The sequence below is a fragment of the Emydura macquarii genome, unplaced genomic scaffold (assembly GCF_026122565.2).
Source record: "Emydura macquarii macquarii isolate MOO-44397 ecotype Brisbane River unplaced genomic scaffold, CSIRO-AGI_Emac_v2 contig_2636, whole genome shotgun sequence".
In the NCBI taxonomy this organism is placed as follows: Eukaryota; Metazoa; Chordata; order Testudines; family Chelidae; genus Emydura; species Emydura macquarii.
This window is the reverse complement of record NW_027132773.1, coordinates 6,426,907-6,451,543: the sequence shown is the minus strand read 5'-3', so window position 1 is coordinate 6,451,543 and position 24,637 is coordinate 6,426,907. Positions and strand designations below refer to the sequence as shown.

Below are 24,637 nucleotides of genomic sequence, written 5' to 3'. Positions count from 1 at the left end.
AGATAATGGGACACCCTCTTTAACTCTATTAAAATGCATTGGACTAAGCTTTTGTTAGGAACAAAGTGGAAAAAATTAAAAATACTTTGCTAAAAAAAACTGCCCATCTAAACTGAGCCAACTAGCTCCTTTAGTTATCTACCAAACCTTCTGTGATAGTTACCAAGTAACAGGGGGAAGAATGATGACCTCACTTCAGCTGAATAAGGACGGGATGAACCTCAAACTATCTTTTAGGGTTTGCAGGGTTCACAAAAGGAGACTGAGTTTGCAAACTTTCCCTCCTATAATCTAAGCTAGTTTCTTTCCCAATGGTGAGTCAGTCAGTCAATTTTAAAAACAGAGATTTTTTTTCTAAGCAAAAAACTAGAACAGCCTGCAAATTCAAAGCTGCTGCAAATAGGAGATCCATATGTCCATTAGGCTCCATTCTTCACTGTATTGCACAATACACAAGCATTTGTTCATCTACTACTAAATTAGTATACAGTGGACATTAAAACTTTCCATTAATGAACTGCACCCACCTTACACTTCTGAGATGATTGTCTCATCATGTAAAGTAGGTGTCACCTGCCTGGCTCTGAGCCAAGATATAAACTCTAAATTAGATCTGGCTGAGCCAAAAGAGTAGGGTGCAAAATTCATTGCACATGTTCTCTGGCTGGGGGACTAGATAAATTGGCTTAAGGAGATATCTGTCTACACTAGAGTTTTTAATCTCAAATTAATTGATTGCTAATTATTTTGATGTAGTTAACAACTTCATAAAGATCAGTCTGGATGCTCCTTAGAGGTTTGTTCCAGGCTATACACACTTGCTGTTTACTGTGGGGATAACCTCTCTAACTCTAAACTGAGCAAATTTAATATGAAAGTCACTGAGCATGAGTGGTGTGTTTGGTCTGTGTGTGGGTTTTCTTTGATTGTTCATTCTCTGTGTAAGTACTGGGCTATGGGCCCTTCAGTAAGCCTTTGGAGTCTTGATCAGTGCCTAGCTAAGGGCTGTGAGGCTTTAGCCCTTGGAATTTTGATCAGCCCATCTGTTTGAAGTCTGCTTAATCACTTCCTTTTGGTAAGGGGTGGAGCTGAGCTAAGCAGGGAAGATTTGGTATAAAAAATCACTTGGTAGGCAAAGTGAGGAGTTGTGAAGAGGGGTAGCTAACAGGAAAGTTTTAGAAGGAGTAGCTCTAGCTGCAGACTCTGTGCTTGGAGACAGGGGGATACAATGAGCGGTGTGTTTGGGTTGTTTGACTGTTTGTTGTTCTCTGTGTACATGCTGTATAGCTGGCTGGTAGGCCCTCAGTAAGCTATTGGAGTTTGATCAGCGCCTTGCTAAAGGCCATGAAGTCCCCTTCCTTGGAGCTCTGATCAGGCTAGCTTTTAGAAACTCAAATCATTAATCATTCCCTCGTGGGTTAATCATTCCCTCATGTGGTCTATATATCTAGCAACGAAGAATGTAGGCCATTCTTACAAGATGGGTACTTTAATAGGGCCAACTTTACAAAACTGAAAACAAATGAGAAAAATCACATGGAAGGAAGAACTTGCACAGAAAAATGTGACTAATAATTGGGAATCACTAAAGAAGACCTCACTACAGTCTGGAAAAGCATATCCCACAACTGAGGAATGCAGCCATGTTGGTTTTGGAAAAAACAAACAAACAACCAGACTTAGAGGTGAAGTAAAAGCAGCTGAAAAAAGTAATAGAACAAATGGAAAAAAGGGGAAGCAACTAGTAATGAATATAAATCAGATGAACGGAATCTTAGAAAATTGAAAAGGGAAACCAAAGGACAGAGGAGAAACCTATGGCCAGCAGAGTTAAAGACCATCTGAAGCAGTTTTTAAAATAGTAGGAACAAAAAGAATCCACACACTGGTATTGGTCCATTACTGGATAGAAATGGTGAAATTATCAATACAGAAAAGGCAGAAGTGTTCAATAAATATTTGTTTTGTTTTTGAGGGGAAAAAATAAGTGAGACTCATGAGGGTGATAAAACTCCTTTTTGTTCTACTAATATCTCTGGAGGGTGTTGAACAGAAGTTAGATTATTAAATCTGCAGAGCCAGGTAACTTGCATCTAAGAGACCTTAAAAGAGCTGGTTGAGGTGCTTGCTGGACCAAGTCTTAGAGCACTGTGGAAATTCCAGAAGACTGGAAGAATCTGTAACATCATACCAATATTTTAAAAGGGTAAATGGGATGAGCTGGATAATTCTAAGCCTGTCAGTATGACATTGCATGTGAGCAAGATAATGGAGTGGGTGATACAGGAGTTGATTAATACAGAATGAAAGGAAAGTAATATAATTAATGCAAAATCAACATGAGTTTATAGAAAATAGTTTGACAGGATCTAACTTGATTTTTTTTTTTTTTTTGACAACAAATTTGGTTGATAAAAGTAATAATGTTGATGTAAAGATACTTAAGACTTCTGTAAGGCAGTTGATGTGACATTTTTGATTAAACTAGAATGATATGAAATTAACATAGCACATGTTAAATAGATTAAAAACTGGCTGATTGATAGATCTAAATGTCCCTGTAAATAGGGAATCAGCATCACTGAGCAGGTCTGTTTCCAGTGGGGTCTCACAAGGACTGTTTCCTGGATCTATGCTATTTTAACATTTTCCCAACTATACATTTAAATGATGGGGTCTAAATTAGCTGTTACCACTCAAGAAAGAGATCTTGGAGTCATTGTGGATAGTTCTCTGAAAACATCTGCTCAATGTGCAGCGGCAGTCCAAAAAAGCTAACGGAATGTTGGGACTCATTAGAAAAGGAATAAATAGTAAGACAGAAAATATCTTATTGCCTCTTTATAAATCCATGGTATGCTCACATCTTGAATACTGCATGCAGATCTGGTCACCCCATCTCAAAAAAAGATATATCAGAACCAGAAAAGGGCAACAAAAATGATTAGAGGTACAGAAAAGCTTCCCTATGAGGAGAGATTAATAAGACTGGGACTTTTCAACTTGGAAAAGAGATGGCTAAGGGGGGATATGATAGAGGTCTATAAAATCATGACCGATGTGGAAAAAGTAAATAAGGACGTGTTATTTACTCCTTCTCATAACATAAGAACTAGGGGTCACCAAATGAAATTAATAGGCAGCAGGTTTAAAACAAAAGGAAGTATTTCTTGACACAACGCACAGACAACCTGTGGAACTCCTTGCCAGGGGATGTTGTGAAGGTGAAGATTATAACAGGATTTAAAAAAGAACTAGATAAATTAATGGAAGATAGGTCTATCGATGGCTATTAGCCAGGATGGGCAGAGATTGCTGTTTGCCAGAAGCTGGGAATGGGCGACAGGACAGATCTCTTGATGATTACCTGTTCTGTTCATTCCCTCTGAAGAACCTGGCATTGGCCACTATCAGAAGACAGGATCCTGAGCTAGACTGACCATTGGTATGGCTGTTCTTATGTTCTTTTTATATTTGGAATATTTAAACATCTTTTTTTTTGAGCATCTAATCTTTCCAGTTTAACTCTTAGTCTTTTCCCTCCACACACTAAAGTTTTGATTACGTGCTGAATTTTTAAAAGTAACTGGATGGTAAGTGGCAGCCATATAAATTAGTGATATAGCATCAGAGTTACTAGTATCTGGATCGTTTGAATTTGACTACATAATGAAAGCACTTTGCTACTATTACCAGATGCTTGCATACTGCAATTACCACTGCTCGTTTACTTGTTCTGTCACTTACTGTAAACTCTAAAGTAGGTTATTTGAAGCGGAGGTGATTGGCTGTGTTTTGCTGATACCTAGTGTGACTTATACTTTAAAATTTTACTTTTGACAAGGATAAGTTGTCATGATGGAATTGCAGGATCTGCCATTCTTTGACAAAAGGCATGTGGAAATGTACTCTGTCAAAAGGGAACAAACCAAAGCAATTTGAATGTTTATATTTTATGTAATCTCACAAATCCCTAATGATTCTGGAGGAAAGGAGGGCTATCTAGATCAGAACAAAATATTTTTCTTTTAATATGGGCAGATGGGAGGAATAAGGGAGGGCAGAATAGCTGCAGAAAGGATCTCTCTCTCTCTCTCTCTCTCTCTGGGGAGATCACAAAGCCTGTGAAACAACAACAAAACAAAAACCCAGGAACAGAGTTACAAATCTTTGTATGAACATACGTGCTGAAATGAAAGATGTAAACATCAATGTTTTCATTAAATGTAGTTGGTGGTTATTATTGTTTTAATGAGATTTTGTCAAGATGGATGAAAATTAATGGTGCTCCTAATATTTTTGGAGGCGGAGCAATAGAAAGGATTGCTTTTCCTTTAAAATGTTGTATTCTGAAAAACAAACAGAAGCGTTTAGAGAAATATATAACAAATTCTTTAGTCACTATGGCACAAATTTTAAAGGTATTTAAGTGTTGCTGTGCTCAATATTTAGGAACCTACGTCTCATTTTCAAAATAGATCGGGGCATTTAAGCGGCTATATCTCCCCAGTGGGGAGGAGGAGGGCTGAGGTGGGCTAGACTAAAAATTGGTGGCAGCTGTGCCATACATCTTGTGGACACACATACTTATTTATTTTTTTAACAATATACCCTTAAATGTGTGTGTTTTTCTCTGTTCTCCTCAAAAGGAAAATAAAAATATATACAGAAGATTGGCTTTAAACATAATCTATGGCAGCTCACTGGCGCAACATTGATTCACAGAAAATCAATAGGAAGAAAAACTAAGTAAATTAATAAACAAATGCAGGCTTCTGGGGGAAGATTACTGGCTAAATAACTAATAGCTGATTACTTTAAATTGGAGAATGTGCTGTATTATATCTTAAAATTTGCCATGTGCAAATGGCAAAGTAGGATATTTGGAAGATTTTGAGACTGGGTCAGAATACAGCAAATCACACTGCGGTCAATCTGGAGCAGGGGACACAGTGCTAGAGAGGGTTAACGGAGCACAGATGCTGTAGGAGGCATTACCCAGACAGGGTGGATGCTGGGTCTGTGCGGCTCCTGAGCCCCAGCCAGTTTGCAAACCTAAGCATCATCAGCCTGGGCTGGAGCATGTGTAGCTGCAGCAGGCCCATGGCAGGGAGCTGCAGCTGGGGGTGTGAATCAGGTGGGGAGGAACAGAAGGGTCTTCATTTCAGATGGGGAGGGGGGGCAACTTTAACTGTGATTCCAGGGGCTACTTAGGCACCTGAAAACTCTGGGGGGTTTTGCAGCTAACTGAGAAATTGGCTGAAAGAACATTGTATCTAATTCCTATATAAAGAGAGAAATATATATATATATATATATATATATATATATATATATATATATATGCACACACCAATTAAAGACATATTTTAAATGTATATGTAAATTTAGAACAGTCAAGAGATAAGATAGCAAGATACCTCAAGGTCTGGGTTTGGAAGGATCAGTTCTGGAACCTTAACACAGATATCAAAAACATAGGTTTGATACTTTGTACACTAACTTTTTTGTAGAGATAAATAAAATCTGCTTACTTTCTCTAACAGACACTCTGTTTTACTGCCATTATCTACTCTATTTTAATCAATTATTTTTCACTCCACTAAAAACATTTACTTAATTTTAACATGTGATTAATTTTTTTATTAAGAAAAGGAATGTATTCTTCTAATTATTTTGATATTTGTTTTACCAATCACAATCATGTACATGTCTCACTAAGATTTGACTCCATCGTTACTATTAGTATCAGACTTGGAACTGTATTTTTGTATGAATTTTAAGTTATTTTACAGATATAATTAAAAATACAATTGAAAATAAGCAACTTTCATCTCCTCAGTGTCTAAAGTTATGTGTTTAGTTGTGGGGGTTTTTTGTTTGTTTTTGTTTTGTTTTCTAAACTGGCACTAAGGTGAGGATAAGATAGATTTACATTCTCGAAGGATACTGTTATTTGATTGTACCATTTTAAATAATGAACGACAAAGCACACTGTGGTAATAAGTAGTAATGATAATTACCCCAGCCCAGACAGGTTAGGCATTTTAGAATTCATTACTCAAAGAATTTTAAATTTAAATCATCAGAGAAATAAAACTCAAATGCACAGACCAGTCAAACTAATATAACAGTACTGTAATCCTTAACTAACTTTGAAAGAATAAAATTAGAACATATATGTGCATTGCGCATTTCAGTAGGAAGTACTGAGAAGTAACAACAACAATAATAATACAAGTATGTGATGGGGGCGGGGGAGTGAGTTTGTCAGCACCCTGTCTCTTTAAGCCAAGCACTCAGGAGCCTGCAGCTTGTTTCATGCAGCCACAGCTCCCACTCCTGAGTCAGAGGCACCAGTACAGACAGGCTCTCTGTTCCCACCCCCCCCCTCAGATCAGCAGAGACCCACTCGGGCATGGCCACCTGTAGCATCAGGTGAGCTCCCGCAGCACCCCACTATTGGCACCACCGTGTTGCATGAGATAATGGGCACATTTTCTACTGCTTGACAATACCTATCCACTTGTGCTCTCTTGATCCAATATCACATGTGGGCTCTTTACTGAGGTCATAATTAACCAGGTTTATTGATCCACTGGCTATACCTTACCATCTGTATGGTCATTCTGGTGATTCTGATCTCACTGAGTCTTTTTTCAATCTTATTTGCGTTCTGCTTTATGCCTCCCTTCGTGACCTTTAGCTGTGTAAAAGCACGTTTCTGTATTTCATTCTGTAACAGGTGGCTTGTCCCTTATGGGGTAGAGGCCTAAAGCCATCCAATTCACTTATGAATAATGATACTTGGACACATCCAGTTTTCTGGTTTCAAAGGTTTGTACAAATATTAACTAGTTAATAAACTGCACTTAATCACAGGGTGTGGGTTTTTTAAAAGAATATTTGAGTGAATCCCAGACCCCCATTCCAGCTGCTTTCCACCACTCCAGCAGTGCAAAGTAGCTGGAGACCTGATAGATCTGGTCCCCTACGGATTTCCCCATTATGGGGGGAATTTCTGAATAATGCAGAGCTGGTAGTTCTATGCCACTCCATTGTGACCATCAGGGTGCAGCCCACACCCCCTGGGAAGAGAAGGGGCTCTGAACACCAAAAAATAAGCAACTGAATTAACTGATTGCATACAATGTTATGTATAAAAGGTCAGGTGAGGTCTTTTATGAAAGCTCAATGTTCTGAATGTGTGATGGTCATAAGGTGCATAGACTATGACTAGGAATCTATGTATTTATGTAGATATAAACCTGTGCTCGTAAGTTGTGCTATAATGTTCAGCTCCACCTCCCAAAAGTGAGTTGGTCAACCAGGCAGGGAGCAGGTGCTTCCCCAACCAAATGAAACTAGCTCCAAGCACTTAGCATTGTGCATCCCAGGAAAAGACAAGTAATGGGTCATTAAGTTTCACAGAAAAACACTGAAACCACTTGAAACTGAAAAGAGAATCCCAGTTTTGGGAATACTAAAAGGAGGGAATTCCTCCCCCACCCCAACCCCATGAGTCACCATAGTCTGAAACAAAGGGGGTGGGGGAACCCTGCAAACCCTGTTAAAAGGAAAGGCATTTGAAATGGACACCCAGAACTGAGGGACAGTCTTAAAGGCAGGGGACTGCCTATGAACACTATTTTCTCCCCTTTCCCACTTCTTAGGGGTAGGAGGCATGCTGAGAAACTGAGCGAAGATTCTATTGAAAAGGACTTTTTTTAATGTATGTGTAAAATCTGAAGTTGCCTCTTTATATTCGCTTCCCTTTACTGTTTCAACTTTGAATCTTCATTATTTCTATTAAATAAACTTTTGTTTATTTTATTTTTTTACCCCAATTGGGTCTCTGTGCAAACTGTGTGGAGTATATCCTGCAAAGTGAACTGATAACTGAGGACCAGTTTCATTCCTTTGGGGTGACAAACCAGAGAGGAAAAGTTGAAGTTTCTAGTAGCTAAGAACTTGGGGTAGAATTTGGAGAAACTTGGAACCAAAAGGGCTGTTGAGGTCACCCTGGAAGGAATAACCAAGCCAGTGGCAGCCAGGGTGAGACCTTTATGCTTGTAGACTGGCTATTGGTACCAAGGCTTTGAGCCATAGCAGCATACATAGCATTAAGGCACTCAAAGTTACTAGGCAGATGGTGAGACAATCCTTTACTGGTCCGGGTAATCCCCAAAACATCACACCCGCCTCACAGCCCCCTGGCATGGGGGTCGTGGCTGGGTGGTAAGAGTGCCCCTGTGCTCTGGTAATCCCTAGCTGTCAGAAAACTGTGAGCAGCCTACCATAATCTAAAGTAGCCTTAGAGTTGCTAAATCATGGGGGTGTTGAGGTGGCCCCTGGACAGGCCCGGAATCAGGGAGCCATGAAGGTATGTGAAACCACTTCTGCGCTAAACCCCTGTGCAGAGTATAGTTTGGTCTGGCTAAGGATCAAATCCAATATCTTTACATTCTACTAGTGCTCCAAAGTCTCTGCTTTAATCACATCTACATCTGTTCACTATGGAAGGGAGCTTTCAAGAGATGTGACAGCATTTAAGTCTGTTAGGGGGAACAACTGCGAGTATTTCTAAGAAGATGAGTGTTCAAATGAAAAATAGAACCCATCTAGTTAGTTGGGGGAACATCCTATTCACACAAAGAAATGATCACCTCAAAACTTTCCCTCCAAAGTTTAATTCACAATACAATTCTCAAAAATGTCTCCTTTAATGGTTGCAATGATCAGAAATGATATGAAATAATTATAGCATATTGTTGCCTGATCTATTTGACATTATAGTATCTGCTTGATGTTGCTTCACTTGTCATGATTTGGAACTGTGATAACAGCTTGTACCGTTTATAGACCATTAAAGGATGTTTTCCTAAGGAGATTATACATAACAGGATTAGGTTTATATACACTATATAAAAACATTGCTCCTATACTGCCTTATCATAAAGAACCCAAAACCATTTCCATTCAGTTGAATGACTAGGTACAAAAGAAGGAGAAGCAAATAACTGCATGTCATGGGGTGCACAGGTCTTGGCACCCTGTGGTGTGGACCTCAAAATCTGCCGATATCTTCCCTAGGGGAAAGTCCCACTCAGTCACACAATAGCCTGAGGCTTTGCTGGAAATTAACCCCCAGGAATGGAGGCAGTTTAGGGAGGCACTAACATATGGGAGCTAATCAAGTACAGATGATTTTTTTTTTAAACTTGACACTTAAAGAGAAAGGGTTCTACCTCTCCAAAGGGAGAGAAATAAGGGGGTTGTGGTGACATGAGGTCTGGGGCACAGAAACTTCCCTGAATGTCTGATTGTCTTTGTTTTACTGCTTGGAAAAGCTGTGGGGAGGGAATGCAGCTAGAGACTATGGCCAAACTGGTGTCAAGTTGGGATAAACTGGAACCACTGTAATGAAGCCATGGCAGAAGAGGGGTTCCTTGCGTTCAACACTGAGCCTCTCTTAGAATCTTCTCTCACTGTCCTGTCTCTGGGTGCTGCTGTATTGCAACACATAGTAGTTTATTAGTGTTCTCTCTTCAAATATTTATTGTTTTTAGTAATATTGGGAATTACATTTTTTGTATTTGGAATACAGCCTAGAAATAGTGTCATTATTTTATTCTCACTGTTAATGTAACACAATTCACCAGCTGTTCATTTGTTTACCATTCCAGGCTTTGCCAGCAAGGCTAACACACTTCTGCCAATCTTAGTTCTACATGAAAACTCCCAATATTTGATCAGCATAGATGTCAGTTCACTTTTTCATAAAACTGCCATGTAAACTTGCAGGTGTGGTCAGTCTCTTATAATAAAGGGGTCAAAATATTATAAGACCAGACAACTCTAAAATGTTTATAAACTGCGCTTTCATTATGATTATGAAATATAAATCTTTTTTTTCCAGTCCAAATTTTGCAGCTAGTTGTTTGATAAAAATTCAAAAGCATCTAAATTATCACCCTAAGTATCACAGAAAGTCAGTCGGATTTAGGCTTCTAGTCACTTTTGAAAATGAGTTAGACTCTAACTTGGGCACTTCTGAAAATGTTACATATTGCCTATAGTCTCTTTAGATTATTTGTTCACTGTCTCAATGGCTCGCTTTATGGTATTTTTCTCTGTATTATCATATGGCATCCACAAAATCATATTGCACACATGAAGAGCAGATGTGCTTGATTTCAGAGCCGTCCTCCAATTAAGGCATCTCCAAATGGTCTAGCTCTTAAAAATAATGAATTGATGAGCTAAACCTTCTTGAACTGAGTATTCTAGATACCCCACACACATCACTTAAAAACAATCACCTTTAATGACCTCTCGTTTGTGAAAGAAATTGGGGCTAGAACCAAACTCCTAGCCCAAACATGCACTATCAAAGTCAATGGATGCAGAATTATGTCATAAGCCCAAACTAAAACATCCACAAACTTTGGTCAAGATCAGGGCAAGGTGTGGATGCAGATTTCACAAAGAGGCCCCTACCTTGAAAGTGTTCCATAATTATACCAATAAGTTGTGGTGGTAGAAATTTATAATATAATTACAGAAGAACTTATTTGTCTTTAAAGAAACCACAGAATTTGTACATAATTTTAGTGCAGTGTTGTACTTGCAACAACTTATAGTGTAGATCTGAGATGGCCCCCTTCTCATGTCATGTGGTGGATCCCATGCTATTTATGGGTTGATTCTAACCACTTTTATAATGTCTGATTGTAATACACTCGTTTCTAGTTTTTTGACAGACCCTCAGCTGGTTGCTGCATATTTACATGAGTAAAGATATGCCTGGAATCTCTTAAGTGAGTGTACATCATTCATAATATAATGCACACATGTTGGTGTGTCTGTGTATGCAACTAAAAGCAAAAATGGCTAACTCCAAAAATGGATAACAGACAACTCTTAATGTAATGGATTGGACAGTAGCATTGTTATGATCCCATTTACCCACAAACCAATTATTTTTATAGTTAAAAAGGGTGTGAAAATCTTAAAGGTGGAAGTACTCTCCACTGTTGGACTATCCAGATTCATCTGAATGGACACATTTTGTTCCCCAATCCAGACTTGATTTTCTAAAATCATAACATTCAACAAATGTGTTCTTGAACAATTTTTCTAAGAGGTATGTTTTATATGGTATTCATAATCTTTAAAAGATCGTGGAAACAAAATACTGCCTACTTTCTAGTTGCACTTTGCTAACATGCAAAGAGGGACACTAAGACCTTTACAAAGAAATTAACTTTTCACAAAAAGTCAGCACACTACCTAGCTAATTCAATAGTATTAGAAAATATGTGACAATAATCAGTGGGTCTCCGTTTGCAACTGATTGTCATCACAGACAAGGGATATAGTAAAAGGTCTATCACACACAGTAGGATTCACTAAGGCTTTTAGTTACCTAAGTCTCAGGTTTTGGCTCCACTGTGCTCCACAAAACTACTGCCAAATCTTGCAGGTGCCTAACCTTGCTTAGCAAACACATTTTCAGGTAATTCCCTTGGCACCTACATTTTGGCCTCTGAGCACGTACACTTCTGACTCCTTCTAGATGTTCAGGGTAGACTGAAATAAGACTCCTGGTTGACTTGGACTGTAAGGCTACAAATTACTGTGTAGATGTTCAGGCTTGGGCTGGGACTCTCACTCGAGTCCCAGTGTCTACACAGCAATTTTACAGACCTGTAGCCTGAGTCCCGTGACCCTGACTCTGCTAACCCAGGGCAGCAGCAGGTGTTAATTGCTGTGTAGACGTACCCTTGGACACCTAGCTTCCAACTAAACCCCAGAGCAAACCACAAACCATGGAAAAAGAGGCATTTGGCTGCCTATCTTGTGTGTGCAGCCCAATCCACTAGGCAGTCTCTGTACACCTACCTGATTGGGGGGAGAAGGGGTGGGTGGTGGTGTTGCCCACCTTCTAACTTTTAGCCCAGGGGTAAGAGACCCAGATTCAATTCCCCCCTTTCTGGCAGAGGGGCAGAAATGATTTGAACAGGGGTCTCCACCTCTCAGGAGAAACCGCTGAGCTATGGGCTGTTCTGATGTGGAGCTCTCTCTAGCTTGTTGAAGCTGTTCCATTGTGGATTAGATCATTAAATGGTAAGTGGGAGAGAGGGGGAGAGAGAGAGAGAGGGGGGGGAAAAAATGATTCTGTAGTCCAGGTGCTAGGACACGCACCTAGAAGGGGGGAGATCTGGGTCCAGTCCATCTGCTCCAATCACGCTTTCATTATTTATCCACGATGGAACAGATTCAACAGGAGAGAGCGGGAGCCCCACATCAGAATAGCCCATAGCTTGATGGTTTGCACATGGCCTCCTGAGAGATGGGAGGTGACCTTTCAAATCTCTTCTGCCAGAGAGGAGAGAATTGAACCTGGGTCTCCATGTCCCGGGCAGGTGGTCTAACCACTGGGCTGAAAGTTACAAGGTGAGCATCATCACCTCCTCTGGCCATTTTGTGTGGAGCAAGGCCAGTACCTAATTCATGCCTGTAAAAAATGCCTTAAGCTCCCAAGCTGCCTGACTCCAGGCAGCCGATTACTGTTTGTGGATCATGAAGCTGAAATAGGCACCTCCCTGCAGCCTGAAATTAGGCATCTAGCCCTCTGAGAAGGGCAGGCTTAGCACATAATCCTCTCATCAATATCTCCCATGGGCTAATTAGGGTGGCACCCCGCCTAGCATGCTGGCTTTTGTGGATCACATTGTAAAGTATCTATTGCTCCGTATTCACTGTACGGGGAGCATTGGTGCCTAATTTGAGCATTGTTGTTGCGAGTTTTCTAGGTGCCTAAAAGGTAGGTGCTGTGATGCTCAGCGTTGCAAGGTGTAAGTTCTTTGGAGACGAGGTCTTTTCTACACTCGCACTTATACCAGCAAAACTATGTCGCTCAGCAGGGTGAGCGACAAAAGTTTTGCCAGCATAAGAGCTTATGTGGACAGCGCGATGTTGGCGGGAGATGCTCTCCCACTGGCATAGCTACCACTGCTCATTTAGGTGGTTTTATTATGTTGGTGGGAGAGCTCTCTCCCATCAACATAACTCGGCTACACAAGCGCTCTTACAGCAGCACAGCTGTACCAATACAGCTGTGCCACTGTTAGTTTTAAGCATAGACTAGCCCGGAGCCAAAGTATCAAATCCCTTCAGAAGGGGCAGTAACAGCTGTAGCTTTTTTGTGTTGTCATTTATTTGACCATAGTCTTAAAATGCATATTAAATATTTAATTGGAGGGAATCTTATTGTTTATGGTAAGCTTGAAGACAAACTGCTGTGATTCAAACATCTGAATCATTTAAAGACTCTTCTGTTATGAGGCTGAGCGCTCCTCTCCAGCCATTTGCTGGTTTTGAAGTCCTCCTGCTCTTCCCTCCCTGTGTCTAACATCATGGTATAAAGTAAATAAAGGAGATGCTTTCAAAATGTTTGGTTCAGCTGGATAAAGAGAGGAAGTAGTTCAATGGCAGTGGCAAAGACTCATCAACTGTGGAAACATCCAGTTTGCCTTGGATTTGTTCCTCAACTTTTTTTAAATATAAAAAAAAAATTTTTTTTAAATAGTCCATTATTAGATAAGGGCTGCTTAGCTTGTAAGTTTCTTGAAGCAGGGGCCATAGAATTGAGGCAATTGTTGGCACTACACTAATCAAATAATGAGGAGGAATTGTTTGAGATTTAACCAAAAATGAAGTATGTAGTTAACACTATACTTTCAGGAGATGGGCCCCAAAGTATGCACCTCTTGAAGATTTTATCCACAGTCATTTTCAGCAGCTGACTTTGTCAGCTCTTGCATTCATTCTCAACCATTAACATAAAAACCTGTCTTTTTCTCATTTTATCTATTTTGTACAATACATTCAATACAAGACCATAATCCAGCAAAACACTTAAGCATATACTTAACTTTAAGCACCTAAGTTTTCCCATTGAAGTCAACAGTAAACATAGAACCTTCCAATGAGTGTACATATAGTTTAAAATTGCTCCTTCTAATGTGCATTACTTGGTATTTGTCTATAATAAATTATCCTCTGCTATTATGTTCCAAATTGCCTAGGTTTCTTAGATCCCTCTTTAGTTCCTCTGTTTTCCCTAATTTGGAGTAATCTACAGTTACTTCCAATTTGCTGTGCACCTTATTTTACATGATCTTCATTTCTTGGTATATCTTTCAAAAATAACATACTATATTGAAACCCTCCCTCTAGTAACAACATCTCACTTAGCCAAATACAGCTTATCTAAATGTGGGAAAATCACTAGTCATTGTGTACTATAGGTGATATGCATACAGAAAATAAAAGTCTGAGTCTCTTTCCACCCTGCCCCCCTCCCCCGCATCTTCAAGTTAAGGAGAAATAACTTTGTCAGTTAAACTATAGAAAACAGTTGGCCTTTAGAAAACATGATGGACCACTGAGACACCAAAGCTCATTTGGTTCAATGACTACCTGTATGCTAATCCACCTTTAACCACTGAAAAATAGAATGAAGAATTTAATTTTTACCCTGTGGGATGAAAACTGGGTATGGACATGGCAAACTAACATTCAACATCCACTCCCAATTTATTCCTGTACAGACACTTAAATAGATAATGTTGGATTCCAGCAAGACTCTTCTCATCTGAACTATAATTCTGAAGTGTTAGAGGCAGCAGCACTACCCAGCTTCTTTTACCATATTTAGTTAGTTTAGTTCTGTGGGAAAGCTGCCTCCCCTAGGGCCCAATCTATAACCTTACTGCTCAAAACCTAAGGTTCCCCATTCCATCCTTTCCCAAATTGCCATTTGGGCTCAATAGCAATGACTCTCTTTGAAAGATCTCCTCTCTGCCCTGAGAAAGGCCAAGGCCTTATCTCATCAAACTAATGGAGTCATTCCTCCATAAGTGCTGAGGGAATGATCATCCTCACAAGAAACAATAGCTTTGATAAATGCTTCTCTAGAGAAGATCTATAAGAAATCCTATTGTTTCCATAAATCACACCTACCAAGGAATAGATACATCACATGTACATATCTCTCCATCCACTTGCCTTTCCTACCCAATTTTCTTTTAATCTTTGTCTCTTCCTCTATCCCCTCTTCTATCCCCTCTTTTTCTATTTCTTACCTTACTCTAATATATTTACTTGAGTAACCCACTCTACAGTAATAAAAGACAGAGTTAATGATGTCATACATAATCACCTAATCCCAACTTCCTTCTGCTACCCTGCAAAAGAGAAAGGGAGTCTGGCTTTGATCCTCATGGATTTTGGGAGACCATCAGAGACCAGGGATGACATTGTTATCAAAAACCCTCTGGTTCTCCCCTGTTCTTTGTCAGCCCTGATTTCTTCCTCCCTATTACTACCCATTATGCAGAAGGCTATGAAAAAGATAATGCTTTAGTGCTTCCCTCTTGATCCCATCTCCTTCTCCAGCCCACTCCTCATAGACTTTAAGGTCAGAAGGGACTATCATGATCATCTAGTCTGACCTCCTGCACATTGCAGGCCACAGGACCTCACCCATCCTCTCCTCTAATAGACCCCTAACCTCTAGCTGAGTTACAAGTCCTCAAATCATGGTTTAAAGACTTCAAGTTACAGAGAATTCACCATTTACACTAATTTAATCCTGCAAGTGACCCATGCTGCAAAGGAAGGTTTAAACCCCCAGGGTCTCTGCCAATCTGACCTGGTGGGAAAATTCCTTCCCAATCCCAAATATGGCAATCAGTTAGTCCTTGAGCATGTGGGGAAGAACCACCAGGCAGATACCTGGGAAAGAATTCTCTGTAGTAACTCAAGCCCTCCCCATCTAGTGTCCCATCTCTATGTAGTGGGGTTTTTTCCTACTAGCGGTTGCCGATGGGCTACATGCCATTGTAGGCCGACCCATCCTCTTCATAAAATTATCAAGCTCAGTTTTGAAGCCAGTTAGATTTTCCTCCCTTCCACCCTCCCCCGTGCTCCCCTTAAAGGGCTGTTTCAGAACTTCACTCTGCTGATAATTAGAAACCTTCACCTGATTTTGACACTAACTTGTTGATGGCCAGTTTATATCCATTTGTTCTTGTATCCACATTGGCACTTAACTTAAATAACTCTTCTTCCTCCCTGGTATTTGTCCCTCTGATGTATTTATAGACAGCAATCATATCTCCCCTCAGCCTTCTTTTGGTTAGACTAAACAAGCCAAACTCTTTGAGTCTCCTCTCATAAGGTAGGTTTTCCACTCCTCAAATCATCCTAGTAGCCCTTCTCTGCACCTGTTCCAGTTTGAATTCATCTTTCTTAAACATGGGAGACCAGAACTGCACACAGTATTCCAGATGAGGTCTCATCAGTGCCTTATATAATGGTACTAACACTCCTCTGTCTCTACTAGAAATATCTCAATTAATGCATCCTAGAACTGGATTAGCCTTTTTCATGGCCACATCACATGGATGGTTCATAGTCATCCTGTGACCAACAAATACACCCAGGTATTTCTCCTCCTCTGTTGCTTCCAATTGATAAGTCCCCAGTTTATAGCAAAAATTCTTGTTAGTCCCTAAATGCATGATCTTGCACTTTGCACGATTAAATTTCACCCCATTTTTTATTACTCCATCTTACAAAGTCATCTAAATCATCTTGTATGATATTCCAGTCCTCCTTTATATTGGCTATCCCTCCTAACTTTGTGTCATCTGCAAATTTTATTAGCACACTCCCACATTTTTTGCCATGGTCAGTAATAAAAATGTTAAATAAAATTGGTCCCAAAACCGATCCCTGAGGAACTGCACTAGTAACCTCCCTCCAGCCTGACAGGTCAGCTTTCACTGCAGTCTCCCATTGCAGTCTCCCCTTCAGCCAGTTCCTTATCCACCTTCCAATTCTCCTATTAATCCCCATCTTCTCCAATTTAACTAATAATTTCCCCATGTGGAACTGTATCAAATGCCTTACTGAAATCCAGGCAGATTAGACCTACTGCATTTCGTCTGTCTAAAAATCAGTTATTTTCTCAAAGAAGGAGATCAGGTTGGTCTTGCATGATCTACCTTTCGTAAAACCATGTTGTATTTTATCCCGATCCCCGTTCATCTCTATGTCCTTAACTACTTTCTCTTTCAAAATTTGTTCCAAGACGTTGCATACAATTGAGGTCAAACTGACAGGCCTGTAGTTTCCTGAATCACTCTTTTCTCCCCCCACCCCCTTTCTTAAAAATAAGAACTACATTAGCCAGTTATTGGGCTCGACCCAGAAGTTTACAGATTCACTAAAAATCCTTGCTATTGGGCTTGCAATTTCATGTGCCAGTTCCTTTATTATTCTTGGATAGAAATTAGCCAACCCCCCATTTAGTCCCATGAAGCTTTTTGAGTTTGACTTTTACCTTGGATGTTTGTGTCTTTTAACACAGCCTTCCCCCTTCTTGCTGATCCAGCTGCTCAGAAGCCAGATTGGTGAAGAGTATCCTAGCAGTCCCAGTCAGAATGGTGATGGTGTTAAAGAGGTGACTGATTCTCTGCCCCCTTTTCCTTGCACAGGCAGGATGAGACGTGCATGCAGAAGAGAACCTCACTGCATAGATATGGTGAAAACAACCACCCCAGTGTGCAAAACTGAAGAATGGAACATGAATTGTGTTATATTCTATTTCTTAAAATTCTTGTCAACTTGCCTTCGTGTTCTCTTTGGACTGTGAAAGATTTTGGGTGGGAGGGTGAAGCTCAGAGGGGGAAGAAACATTTCTCCTCCAGAAAACATAAAGCTCCCAGATCAGTCATTACAGTGCAAAGTTGATTCCCTTTGTCTACAACATCCAGCTACACACTCTTTGCAATGGGTTCTCCAATCTTCCCCTGAAACGGAAAAAAAGAAAGGGTTTGGCTGCATCATCAACAATAGTTTATATTTCCATAGCACTTTTCATCCCAAAACACTTCTACAAAGGGATCTCTTCATTCAGCAATGACATATAACTGCTAGCATGGAGCATCACAGCTATTTAACCACATTAACCTTTGCAGCAATTTGGGATATAGAATACCCTAAGTAGTTGAAGCAGCAAAATTCTCTGAATTTGGCTAAAACACTGGGATTAACATCTCTCCTTTTATTAAAGCATTATGGGATCTTTATTGATCATATGGGTCAGGGACTCTGGAATATGGCACTGTCTGTCGCATAGCAGCCCTGAGCGCCACGCTAGTGTGTTGGTTATTGACTCAAAGGAAAAAGCACCACCTACAGTTTTACTCCTGCGGCACACTGGATTTTCCTTGAAGGTGTCATTCAGTTAATGCTTTGTTTACAAGAGTTGATAGGATTACAGTTTGAGGGATTATGAGATTATGGTGGAAGGCCTGACTGACACACAGACTGTCTGTCTGTAGGCAGACCACCAAGAATGTAGTGCAATTAGAAATTACTTAAATTCTTTACTTTAATTATTTAAACTCATTTAAATACCTTAATAAATATAAAACTGTTCATCGTTCCTACTCCATAGAGTAAAACTCAAGTGACTCCACTGAAGGCAAAATTACTTCAGATTTGGGTGATGGAAGTGAAAACTGATTTTGGCCCATTATATTCATAGTGCACTGCCTGTATTCACTCACTAACAACTTTTAGAAAACCCCCTTTTGTGGTTGAAATTATCAATGCTAAATCTCATATATGAATAACAAGAACATTCAGAGTCACCTTGGTATGAATTAAAAACAAAGTTTCAGGGAATATAAACCCTAAGGGCATAAACAAACTTCAGCTAGAAGTGGTTAGGAAGAAACTCTTCCGATGGGCAGGTTGTTCCATAACTTCCCACATCAAGTTTTCTTGCACTCTTTTAAAAGCTCCAGGCTCTGGCCACTGCTGAAGATAAAATAATGGACTTAATGGACCATAAGTCTGACGGCAATTCCTATGTTGTAGTTTTAACTCCTCCCTCCCATCCCCCCCAACTTGATGTTTCACCTTATGGAATTGCAACAGGGTGGCTTGCCTTTTAAGGGCTAGAAGCCTAAGACCAGCCTAGTTACTACAAAGACACACCTGAGCAGGGATCAGGTAATTCCCCATAAAGAGCAGCAGGAAGTTGCAGAGAAGATCATGCTCAGGGAGTCCTGAGTGGCGGCAGAGAGGCTGCTGGAAGTGAGACTACAGGCAGGAATGACTTGGGAGCAAAGGATAAATGGACAGACTTGAGGACGGATTTAAGAATTTTATTTTGACCTATTTGTATTAATAAAACCCCAGACTCCAAGGAGGAGTGGTATTAGACATGTGTGGAGTTTACTTAAGAAGCCCCTTGAAGTAGAACCTGAGGCAGGCTGCATGCAGGATTGCCCTGAGGCCAGGAGGGAGTGGGTGAGAGATGGCTTGCCCATTGACACGAATATTATGAATGTCATGTTGGATCTACCCTGGTTTTCTGAAAGATTCATTTTTGGATCTCAGAAGCCTTGTCTAGATTGGGTTTTTAACCACGAATGTAGCTGTACTAGAAACTAAAACAATAAGTAAGTGTAGACAAGGCCAGAGATAAATATGCTGTATGCTTTCTCATCGTTTAACAAACAGATCTTTTCTTCTAACTATTTCTAGGGTGTTTGAGTTAAATAGTTAAGAAAAACAATGTATTACGTCTTCACCTAACTAAAAAACACTTCAGATCTCAGACAAGTTTCATTTCCATAATACATCTAATGTCACAATCCTACCTGTTCTCCACCCATGTATAAAACTCTAGGTTAGATAAAAATCTGTAACTCAAACAAACAAAACTGTTTGTCTCAGGCATTCTTGATACATCTGCCCTGTGCTAGTTCAGTGACAGCAGCCGAGCTAACACATTTCAGTGAAAACCCTGGCAAGAGCTTTCTTCATTCCATACTTCGTTTAAATGAATGACTGCTATTTTTTCTTACTCCCCATCCCTAGGCATGCCTTATTCTAGAACCTTTCCTCAAGTCTGTAAAGCATCGCTTACGGTACATCTACACTACAAATTAAGTCAACCTAACTGACATCGGCATACAGCCACCAGAGAAATTACACTGCTTGTGCGTATCTACACTTTGCTCTAAGTGTCGGCAGCATGCGTCTTCTCCAGCATTGCTTTCATTGATTGAACTGTCAGTGTGGGGCATTGGGGGATGGCTTCTGAAAGCCAGCAACAGTCAATGTAAGCAACACACTGACACTGCATTGACCTAATTACAATGACATTGACTCTACACTTCTCATGGAGGTGGAGTTAAGTTGGTGTAGCAGTCGAGTTATGTCGGCAGAAGCAAAATTTTAGTGTAGACACTTATAGTTAGATCAACGTAAGCTGCCTTGCATTGATTTAACTCTGTAGTGTAGACCAGCGCTCATTGACTATTATGCTCTTCTAGAGCCCTCCCCTGTGTCATCACCCTTGACAGTCAATGTGCCAATGAACAGCTTGGATAAATTATGAGTAAGATGTGGATAGAGTCTTAACTGCTTACAAATATTTGAATGGTATAAACATTGAGGAGGCAGAAAAATTATTTCAGAGTGAAGGCTTAAAAGTAATATAATTAAATTGAATAAAGAAAAACTTCAGCTGAATAGTAGGAAGCATTTCCTGTATCATGCTCTGAGCAATATGTCACAAAGGAATTGGTGGAAGTCCCATAACTGGTGTAATTTAAAACTGGGAGACAGAGTTCCAACACAGGTAAAGGAGAGGGGAGAGAATAGAGATCCATCTAGTTTAAATCAGTGTATTTTAAATCAATTAGTTAATTAGATCAAACACTAATGTAGATGCATTTGAAATGGTTTAATCCTTACTTATATCAATTTGGCTTGTGTTGGTAAATAATCAATTTAAGACAAATCAGTGCATAGGTTAAACAAATAAAATGCATCTACATTGGGGGCTTTCTAATACAGACAAAGCCAAAGCTAAACCAAAATAAGCCCCTTTACACCAAAATAAGTGTCTATATAAGATTTTGCAATGGTTTAACACAGTTTCTTTTACTAAAGAGAAATAACTTTGCATGTAGATGTGGACTTAAGAACAGGTTTAAGCTAACTTAAAATAACTTACTCCTAAACTGAAGTAAGTGAGCCCACAGAGGTTTGCACCAGTTTAAATAAACCATCTTAACTCAGCTGGTGCAACACTGATTGTTGGCAAGGCCTTTTAAGGGAGGAGTAAAGATGGAAGGGGGAGTGAGTAAGATAGCAGGGAAGAGCAGAAGAGAGAGGAGAGGGGAATGAAAATAGTCCATGGATCTGAAATTCTCATGTCTCTCTCTACATTCATTCACAGAGATTTTTAAAAAATAAATAAATAAAATCAAAAGTATAAAAGTAGTGAAATCTGAGAAACCACCACAGCAATCCCTGGAATTTCAAATGTTTTGAAAATATGAAAACAAAATGTAGACATTTAATTCACCACAGATCAATTGTCTATCCTGAATCTTAGAATAACTCTTGGTAGTGCAGCTGAAAAGTGTTACTGCTTTTGATGTAATGGTTACCTGGAAACACTGATTACTTATCCAAGTCTGAGTCTGCTTTCTAAATATTTGGAAGGATACAGTCACCTCTTGAGAGCACAGTTCATTATGATATGCAGTATCTGTATCAGTCTTGCTGATAACACTTACAGATTGGTTCTGAGTAGCCAGTTACGATTTATGCCTGAATATGTCTTGGCTATAGTACACCTACCCTTTCTGTAATCTCTTGCTTAAATTCATAACCTTCATTTTAAGTTTCCAGACTGGTTAATTTTTACTGTTTGTAATGGATTCTTGGACAAAACAGACATCTGTCAAATTACACTGGCACTTTTTAGACCATATGTTCTCCTTTTTATGTCCTTTATTCCATCCTTATTAATACTGCTATTCATAGATTCCAAGGCCAGAATGGACCATCGTGATCATCTAGTCTGATGTCCTGTATGACACAGGCCATAGAACTTTCACAAAATGAGGGCTTTTGAACTACAGCATGTAATTTAAAAAAAAAAAAATCCATTCTGATGGAGAATCTTACACAACTCATGTATAAGTTGATCTATTAAGCCCCTCAAAATAGTATTAGAAGTCCTATTGAATTTGCAAATACTCCTTTGCTTTTTAACCAAAGCGTCTTTTTTACTCTACTGAATGCTTCTTTGTGAGTATATGTTTTCATTATATACTTTTATACAACTATTTAGGAAACCAAGATATATGACTGGACAAAAGTCCTTGATCTGAGGCTAAGGAACATACTATGGTAAGGCTTGAGGTTGTTTTCAGCTAACAAGTTGTAGGTTGAAACTCATTTAAATGGCTAACGAGTATACCTGAGCCTCAAGGACAATGGCTAGTGTAAACATCCGATGGCTCAGGAAGCCAGATGTCCTCTTAGTGATTCTAATTCCAATGAGAACAGCACATTTGCTTTTAGAATTTCTGTCTCACCTGCCACCTATCTGTAAGGACCACCCCACTTCTTCCTCCACCCTACCTCCACCCAGAGTGTAGCCCGAGGATCCTTGATGTAAGTAGAGTGATTAAAGTGTCTCTGCGTGTATGTAACGACCATTATCACTGTTGTTCTCTCTGGATGGGACAATGTCTGTATTTGTAAGTGAATAGATAAAGAATTTAAAACGTACTATGTAATCAATAAGAAAGCGTATATAATTGACCACTGTAACACCATGAAGTTGAGGCTGATTTATCAGACTTCCCAGTATCATGAATAAACCCCTTCAGTATTGTCTGTGCTGCCTGATTCTTGGAGAAAGAATCCTTCATGCTTTACACTATGTTACATGGTTAACTACAGCAATTTAAAGCTTAAATATCTACGAGAACCCAAAAGGATTTGGGGGTGCAAATCAGAGAAGTGTTTGGCTTAGTGAGCTCATTTTTATTTGAGTTTGTGATCACAATTTAAACACAAGCCTTCAAAATGCAGACCCATTGTGCAATTGATCCTCAGTTGTGTGTGTCTGAAAAGCATGGGTAGCCATTAGTGGACCTTCCAGTAATATGTGGGGATCTCACCTTTGGGCAGCAGCTGGGCTGGAGCTAGGATTTGTTGCTGCATAATTCCCAGCATATGTCCACCCCTCGCACCCCCACCCACTTGGTGCTAACAGTAAAACCGTGACCTGACCTTATTAGGCTGCAGCTGTTTTTGTCAGCATTTAGTTGTTATGCTGCTACCCCCCCATAAGAACATCGCCTACGCACCCCAGTGCCTATGTTGTTCTCAGATAGCTTTGTTGCCCACCGATAACGGGCTATGTATCCCGTGCCATAACAGCTCTACCCAAGGCCACAGGCCTCGTCATAGTCTGGCATGTACTAATGTATATCCCTCCCCCAATCCAGAGCTACCAAACTTGTGCTGTATTCTCTAGTATAAAAAGGGGTACGCCCCATGCCCAAATTGAGAAAGCGTTCGCCAGCCTGATCACCTGGACCGCCCCACTTCTCCCGTTCCCGTACTGAACGCGAATCATGAAAGCCGGCCCGTACCTAACGATATGCTACGACTCCTTCTCTGTTCCTAGTGGTGAGATATGAAAAGTAACTGCTTTGCCTGTTTCTCTGCCTGCTTTATATGATAATCATTTAAGCTACGTATTAAGTATTACAGCGTATACCCCATATTCCTTAATAAAATTTTGTTGTATTATCCAACTGACTGATTATTGACTCTGGGGGATCCATAACCTGTCGAGACAGGATTTAAGGCCAGGACCGTGTAACTCTGGGTGCAGTGGGCGGCCCCTGTCCCATCCCCTCCCTGCCTGCAGGAACGGGAAGCTCCCTGCCGCCTTTGCCAAGACGTATTTTCTTCTCTCCGAAGTTGCTCAAAGTTGGTCGAGCCGAGGCAGTAAGTCACCAAGTGGTGGCAGGCAGCAGCGCTGCCCCAGGCGGGCTTCTGCCTCTGCCGTGGCAGGGGGCTCAGTGGCCAGCGGGGTTTCTTTCCACACCCCTGGATCACATATCCCCCCCCTTTCCAGGGGCACGGATGATTGTGTACAGCAAAGTCGGAGGCGATGGGCGCTTCCTCTCTCCTCACACTTCCCCCATGTCTGGGCTCCGGAGAGGAGGCAGAAGAGGAAAAGGGAGATGATGAGCCAATGCAATTAGCCTAACAAGGGACAGGTGGCGGCAGCAGCGGCAGCAACTTTACCCCCGCACTGACACATCTCCCCTCTCCCTTCCTCACTAGCCCTGAAGGGGGAAGCTGGGGAGTCCAGCTGAAGTCCAGCAGGATCGTCCTGCCCTTCGGGAAGGGAAGCATAGAGTGCACTTTTTTTTTTTTTAATTGGGTGCTTAACAAACAGACTGATTTTATTATTATGAATTTTAGCTACTTCTTTCTCAGAATGTAACTGAGAACAGCTGTGAAAAATCGCTAGATTTGTCACTGGTCACGTTGACACTTATTTTGTCTCCAAGTAAATTAAAAAATAGTCAAATCTAGCTACAAAGTTGCCAAGTTGGCAACACCGTGGCCTGCTCTGCCATGAGCTCTGCTGTGTCCCCGCCCCTCAACCATGGCTCCAGCCCTGACTGCCTGCCCCACTCCCAGACGCGGCCACCATGAC

The 24,637-nt window shown here is 40.4% G+C and overlaps 2 long non-coding RNA genes across 3 annotated transcripts; both read left to right on the top strand.

Annotated features, from left to right (window-relative positions):
• The first annotated feature begins 723 nt into the window (after positions 1 to 723).
• Positions 724 to 7,838, top strand: LOC137163642 (uncharacterized). Of its 2 annotated transcripts, none has more exons than XR_010922751.1 (3): positions 724 to 796; positions 6,746 to 6,837; positions 7,674 to 7,838. It is a non-coding gene; the product is annotated as an uncharacterized lncRNA (long non-coding RNA). The 2 variants fall into 2 exon arrangements; XR_010922750.1 differs by lacking the exon at positions 724 to 796 and adding an exon at positions 968 to 1,235.
• A 2,914-nt stretch (positions 7,839 to 10,752) lies between these two features.
• LOC137163641 (uncharacterized) lies at positions 10,753 to 17,704 on the top strand. Its single transcript, XR_010922749.1, has 2 exons — positions 10,753 to 10,820; positions 17,444 to 17,704. It is a non-coding gene; the product is annotated as an uncharacterized lncRNA (long non-coding RNA).
• Positions 17,705 to 24,637: the final 6,933 nt, after the last annotated feature.